This window comes from Stegastes partitus, unplaced genomic scaffold, assembly GCF_000690725.1.
Source record: "Stegastes partitus isolate 25-593 unplaced genomic scaffold, Stegastes_partitus-1.0.2 Scaffold1898, whole genome shotgun sequence".
In the NCBI taxonomy this organism is placed as follows: Eukaryota; Metazoa; Chordata; class Actinopteri; family Pomacentridae; genus Stegastes; species Stegastes partitus.
The window spans coordinates 23755-29811 of record NW_007579629.1 but is presented as its reverse complement, the minus strand read 5'-3'; the positions used below and the strand labels follow the sequence as shown (position 1 = coordinate 29811).

The following is a 6057-nucleotide window of genomic DNA, read 5'->3' as shown; positions in this document are numbered from 1 at the left end:
ACAACCACCGTGAACGTATAGCTCTGACAGCTCGGGAATGGGAGCGTGATGATGTAGGGCTGCATGAGTGCAAACAATGTTGGGGAGATGACATTTATATGGGCGCTGTGTGCCTGTATTTTAAATACAGCAAATCCAAACTGTTAGCTTTTAAATTCGACATAAGAACAAATACCCAACTGTCCAACTGTAACGCAGTTATTTGCAGCTGATGCAATTTTGAATCATCTGACATTTAGGTGACATTGCACAGGGGTGGACGAGTTCCAGTTGGTTCCTAATAAAGAGAAGAAGAAGAAAAAGAACTGGAAACTGGATTACAAGATGAGGCCTCATTTATTTGAAAGTGTTACTCACCACCATTTGCACCTCCTTCTGTTCGCCATCTACCGTTACTGTACGTATTAATACTTTCCTCATCCGAAGCGGTAGAAGTGAGCCAATCCAACTCCACCCATTTATTTGCTTATGCTTAAATGGAAATAAGAAGTGTGTTGGTGGACTCAACACATGCATTTTCCTCAAACAGGCCTGTGAACAGTTTGTTCCTAGTAGTAATGTCTTCACAGGGATGGGATGGAAAGCGACCACTTTGAATACTCCACTTATGTGAAGGGGAGTCTCATGCTTTTCTTTAAGAATAAAATAAACAGTGTGTGTTCGCTGTTGTACAGGACTTACAGGCCTTTGCTTTTCATAATTTCCACATACTGTAGAAACCTACAGCCGCACCCAAAACATCATCTGAATGAAAATCGTTCGCTTGTTCTAGTGTTTCTGTTAAATGTGATATAATGTTGAGTAACTCTCATCCGTATCTATCAGTGTTGTGAGAGCTGGCACTTATTAATGGCAGAAACAAGAGTCTGGGCAGCTTTAAAAAAGCATCACAGGAAACATTTCTGCGCTTTCATCCACCCACATGATGTCACCTTGGTGGCACGAATCAAAGAAACCTTTCACCGCATATGTCAGCACCTTGACAGCTCCAGCAATTGTTCAAAGCTGTGAGCGTGACATTAACATCAACCCCACAATATAATTATTAGCCCTTGTCACACCGAGACCATGACAGGTTTTGATTTTGAAGGATCTGCATGAGGTTATTGCACTCTCACAAGGGAATGTAAGTGAGACATGTTTCCTAAATGATCAAGGAATATTTGGATTTGACCTGCCCACATCTCGCTTTGATCCCAAATCACAACATACATAAATGCACTGAATGAGATCACAACTGATTATGCAAAAAGGAAATATTTTGTTGCCACGTTCCAGATACTTACATATTCTATTCTTGAGTAGACGTATCTGGAACTCCCAAGTAGTCAGTCAGAACTGATGAAGCCTCTTGGATGAGAGGTGAAACGTCTTTAAGAAACTCAAGCAGGTCCAGTTGCTTCGACTAAACTACGAGAGTAACCACAGCCTGGATGACTGAGAATCTTCACAGACATTTTATTGCCAGTTTTCATTCAGCGTTGTGTCTTTTGGGACAGTTTAGCTGCTTATCAATCCTCATTTTCTCTGGAACATATAACAGCTTGCGCTTCAATGAATACTACAACAGTGGTTGCCTAGCACCGTCATAACAGTGCAGAGCTTTGCAGGAAATTTTAGCGGTGTGAGTAATGACCTTCAGACAACAGAACATGGATGCATTAGGCCACGATTGTAAATGCTTCCATATGGTGCACTTTGGAGTTTGGAGAACCAATATATAAAGTGTAACTACAGAGATAAGTCCTTGTGATAAAAGGCTATCTTGCTTGATAATCAACTGCTGTCGGAGCTCAGCTTTCTTAACTTTCATTCACACAGATGGGAGGGAATATAGTCAATTTTACAGCATACTGACCTGGGAAAAAAAAGTCTGTTTTCACTCACTGACAGAAAAATCCTTCTGCAGCAATCCTCCCTCCACTTGGCCTGGACTGAGGCATTTTTAAGAGTTCAACAGCAAAGTGCTGCCGAGAATCGTTTCCTGGAGACATTCAGTGAATTGTATCTGTATTATAAATCTCTTGATGCTATATACCAATGCTTTACCATATACACTAATGTGGAAATGTTGACATTGGAGGATTCTATATGCAAAGATGCATACATGAAGACAGAGGTTGAAATGGGACTTTGAATTGCCGCCATTTTCAAAGTGAAAATTGTAAAAACGTGCAAAGTTTTTAAAACTAAAGCCACAGTCTTTTGGTCACATAGCAGCAGTGTAACAAGCTGTCGTGACATACATATGGGAAATATCTATGTATTTATAAATGTATTTAATAGAAACTCATCAGAATCCCCCCCTCCAAAAAAAAAAATAAAAATGTTCTTAGTTTTGCAATAGCATTTTTCACAATGATGTCTGACATAGCAAACAATTAACTGTGATGCAAATGTAAATATATACCTCCACATATTCCTACACCTCTATAGCCTACTGACACAACACAGTCTAGTTTTTTCGCTCTAAAGCAGCCGATGGAAACAAGACTAATTTGCATTTTTTGGTGACATTCCAAAAATGTTCTGGACTGCTTAATGTCAAAGTCCAACATGCACAGTTTTCGTCTCTAGCAACACCTATTACATATATCTGGCCCTTTAGCTGCTAAATGCTCCAGTATATTTACCGGTTAGTCACAAACTGTATGAGCCTCAGGTTTCCCACCAAGTGACCAACCTCCAGGGCTGAAGACGAAGCCCACATGGAGGAAGAAGAAGCAGCAGTTCCCTAAGAGTCCACTTGAGGCCGGCTCCAGCGAGTTTATCTTTGTAGCTAATTTCGCTGGTCATGTAAGGAGGGGGGATTTTGATATGAGTCACATGTTTAAATTGAGTTAAGGATTAAAATTAGTCACAATCAAGGGCATGGCTGCTTCCACTCAGCAAAACCAAAGATATGAAGGGGCTAAAATGCTAACACACAGGATTTTATCTAGTTTATTTGGTGAATGTGCTAGCATTGACGTCCACAAACGTCAGCAAACATGAAGCTACATAAACCTTTTTCTCAGATATATTCTAATTGTTATTTATTTATTTATTTTTAAATTGTATTTTATGGTCTGTGAGGACTGTATAAACAGATTTTGAAGATTTTGGCTGGAAACAGTCTCCTGTTGTTAGCACACAGCCTCGTCTTAGATCCAGCTGACATGAAGCAACTACATCATGTTATTCCCAGCTATACTCACTCCATTTTTATTTTAGCTTCATTCTTCACCAAACCAAGATAAAAATATATCTCTCTAGCTGCTAAATGCTGCATTAGGTTTCTATAGCTTGTTGTTAACTATGTCGGTTCTGCTGTGAAGCAAAGACACTGGGTTTATTAGCTACAAACAGGCGCTTATTGTGACGGGAAAGGAAGTGAATGAACAAAACATGTCGGCCATGAAACGAAAACAAAGCTGAAGGATGCTAAAACCGTCCTTATACCACCTAGAAAATAAGCTAGGGGCCTACACAACAAGTGTGCACTGTGGACAACACACAGTTTTTAGCCCCCAGTGGCCCAAACAGGGCTGTACACTGGTTTACACCTAAGAGTGATTCCTTTTACATGTTTACATGTTTTTGTCCATTGCTAATATCAAAACACGGAATGTGCTTTGGTCTTAGATGTCTACAGCAACACATGAACAAGACAATCCAAACTGAACGTTTTTGGAATGCATGTTGCAAGCATGACATGTAATACACGTTTATTTATTTATTTTTTTTATCATCTATTACCTCGTCTATATATTCTTGAGTTTGAGCCTCCGTGAGGGGGCAGAACGACGAATGAACTCGATGTCATCAGCCAGCTACTTTTATTTTGGAGCTGCGGAAAAATGTAATTCATGGCACCGTGTCACTGCTTTTCCTGACCAGCGTTCACATTTTTGAACACTGCCAGTACACTGTCTTGCACATTCCTGCGCAGAAGATTTGTGGGAGCATTTGTTTAATGGTGAATGTAAGTTTAATCCAAGATTGCTCACAGAGGGTCCGTATTTAAGACGGTTGAATGTAAATTGAAGCAGTATTTAATCAGTCTTTATTGAATCATGAATGAATGCTAGTTAAACTACATTATATTTTTTATTAGCCGCCACTTTAATGTAACAACAAACGGGTGCAAAAAGTTACATTGCTAATTATAGGAAACCCAAAAAGCAAACTAAACCTTTGAGTTTTGAAAAAAGGCCCCACAGAGGTAAATGGAGAAATGGCAAAATGTAGTAAAAGGTAAGGAGAAAAGCCCAGCTCCAGATTTGTGACATCATCCTCCCCACTGCTCACGTCCAGACCAAACAGGGCTATGTGTCTGGTTTTCATTTACTTCTTTTCTCCCCCCCCTCTCCACTCACCCTCTTCTCTTCTCTCCTCTCCCTCCTTTTCTTTCTTTTTTTTTCTTCTTCTTTCTTTAGAGAAAGTGGGAGGAGGAAGAGAGAGGTGGCAGGACTCCAGGAGTTTGGAAGTTTGTCCCATCCCAGCCTTCAACTCAGCACCACAGCTCCTCTGGTTTAAGACCGGGAGGGTGTCTGTCTCTTTCTGTCTCAACCATTTCACCCCTTTACTCAGGATCTTTCTGTACGTCTCTTATCAGTGACCTTATCACTGCCTTGTTCCGCCGCCTTCCTGCGGGAGGTGCTGGAAAAGCCAGCGAGGGGAATTTACCAGGAGGATAATGACCAAAAGTCCAGCTTGCAGTCATTTCACATAACAGATACATATACAGTTTTTCTTCAAAAACCAATACAGTGGAGTACAGCTGCTTCAGCTCAGGGTAAGTTTTAAATCTGCTGGTGATGTTGCTGCAGAAAGAGCTTGCATACTTGCTTAATCTCACAACTTTTTCTGCTTTTAGATTGACCTCGATTGCACTGTACGTTGATTATATATGTATAGTGCACTGACCATAGCATAGTAGTAGTTTCAAGTCACAACATGTAAGCTCATGTTGGGTGTGATAATCTTAGGCTTGTGCAGAATTTTTGGCTTATACCTCATAAATATCAGACAGCATGCGTTTAGCAGTTTCACTGAAACCTGTATTTAGTGGTGAGAGTGCTGCAAGGGCAAGAGGTGAGCCGTAGTTAGGGTAAGGAAGGAGACCTCAGCAATGTTGTGTACGATGCATGTGAGTGAAGAGGGGCGTGTATTCTCTTTCTCTTCAAGTCCTAAAATACCTCTTTTTGACATTCTTGCTCAGTTTGATATCAACAGATAGATATCAGATGCTTGCGCTGCTGTAGCATCACTGAGATGCCACATCTGAAGTCTTGAGCTCCAGATCGGTGTTAAAGCTGCAGCTTGTAAGGCATGACTTTGCACATTAATGCCACAGAAAGTTTTCATAGTAGGATGCAGCTTTTTTAAAAATCTAATTTAAAACTACACCTGCTAGTTAACTAGTGTCACCATGCAAGGGGCATCCCCGATAAATTTTTTTAGTGTCTAATTTTTTGTGTGATCATTTGTTTCCATCAGTTAGATTAAATGGGGAAACTGTTGGTAATGGTTAAATTGCATCCAGAATTTTGAAAAATCTCCCCACCCACATGTGAGCTCTAATGAAGAGTAGTCGGATGGGTAGATGTTTCCACTGCAGCAGTAGCCCCAAACCACACCCTTCGCTGAAACGAGCGCAAGAGTGGAAAAGTGTGAAGAAAGTGTTTTCCACACTCCTGGCCAGATGTACCAGGAGAACCAGAAGAGATTTGGTCTGTTGGGCATTGGAGGTGGGTGGGCGGGCGGTGCTGGTGGTGGTGGTGGTGGGCTGCAGGGTTTAGTTGACCAGGTGTGAGCCATTAATCTTGTACCTCTCCTGCAAGACTTTCCCAGCAGAGACACAGGAATTCAGCTGTGTCTTTGCGTTTCACTGTCTCCATGTGGGATTTGATGAATTCAGTTGTTTTACATTTCTGAGTCACCACATAATGAACTTAAACTGGACATTAGTCAGCAATAATGGTCATGAGCTACTGTTTCCAAGTACTTATGAGTTTCCACGTAACCTGTTGCTATGATACAGGGAGGAAGAGCTTGGTCTTTGTTCAACAGTGC

At 41.0% G+C, this 6057-nt stretch overlaps 1 protein-coding gene across 1 annotated transcript in view; it reads left to right on the top strand.

Annotated features, from left to right (window-relative positions):
- Positions 1–4503: 4503 nt before the first annotated feature.
- The window catches only part of LOC103373060 (collagen alpha-3(VI) chain-like), a gene marked incomplete at its 3' end in the record, with an annotated part of 25305 nt that continues 23751 nt past the window's right edge, over positions 4504–6057 (top strand). The window contains exon 1 of the mRNA XM_008302862.1: positions 4504–4777. The remainder of the gene's footprint in view (positions 4778–6057) is intronic.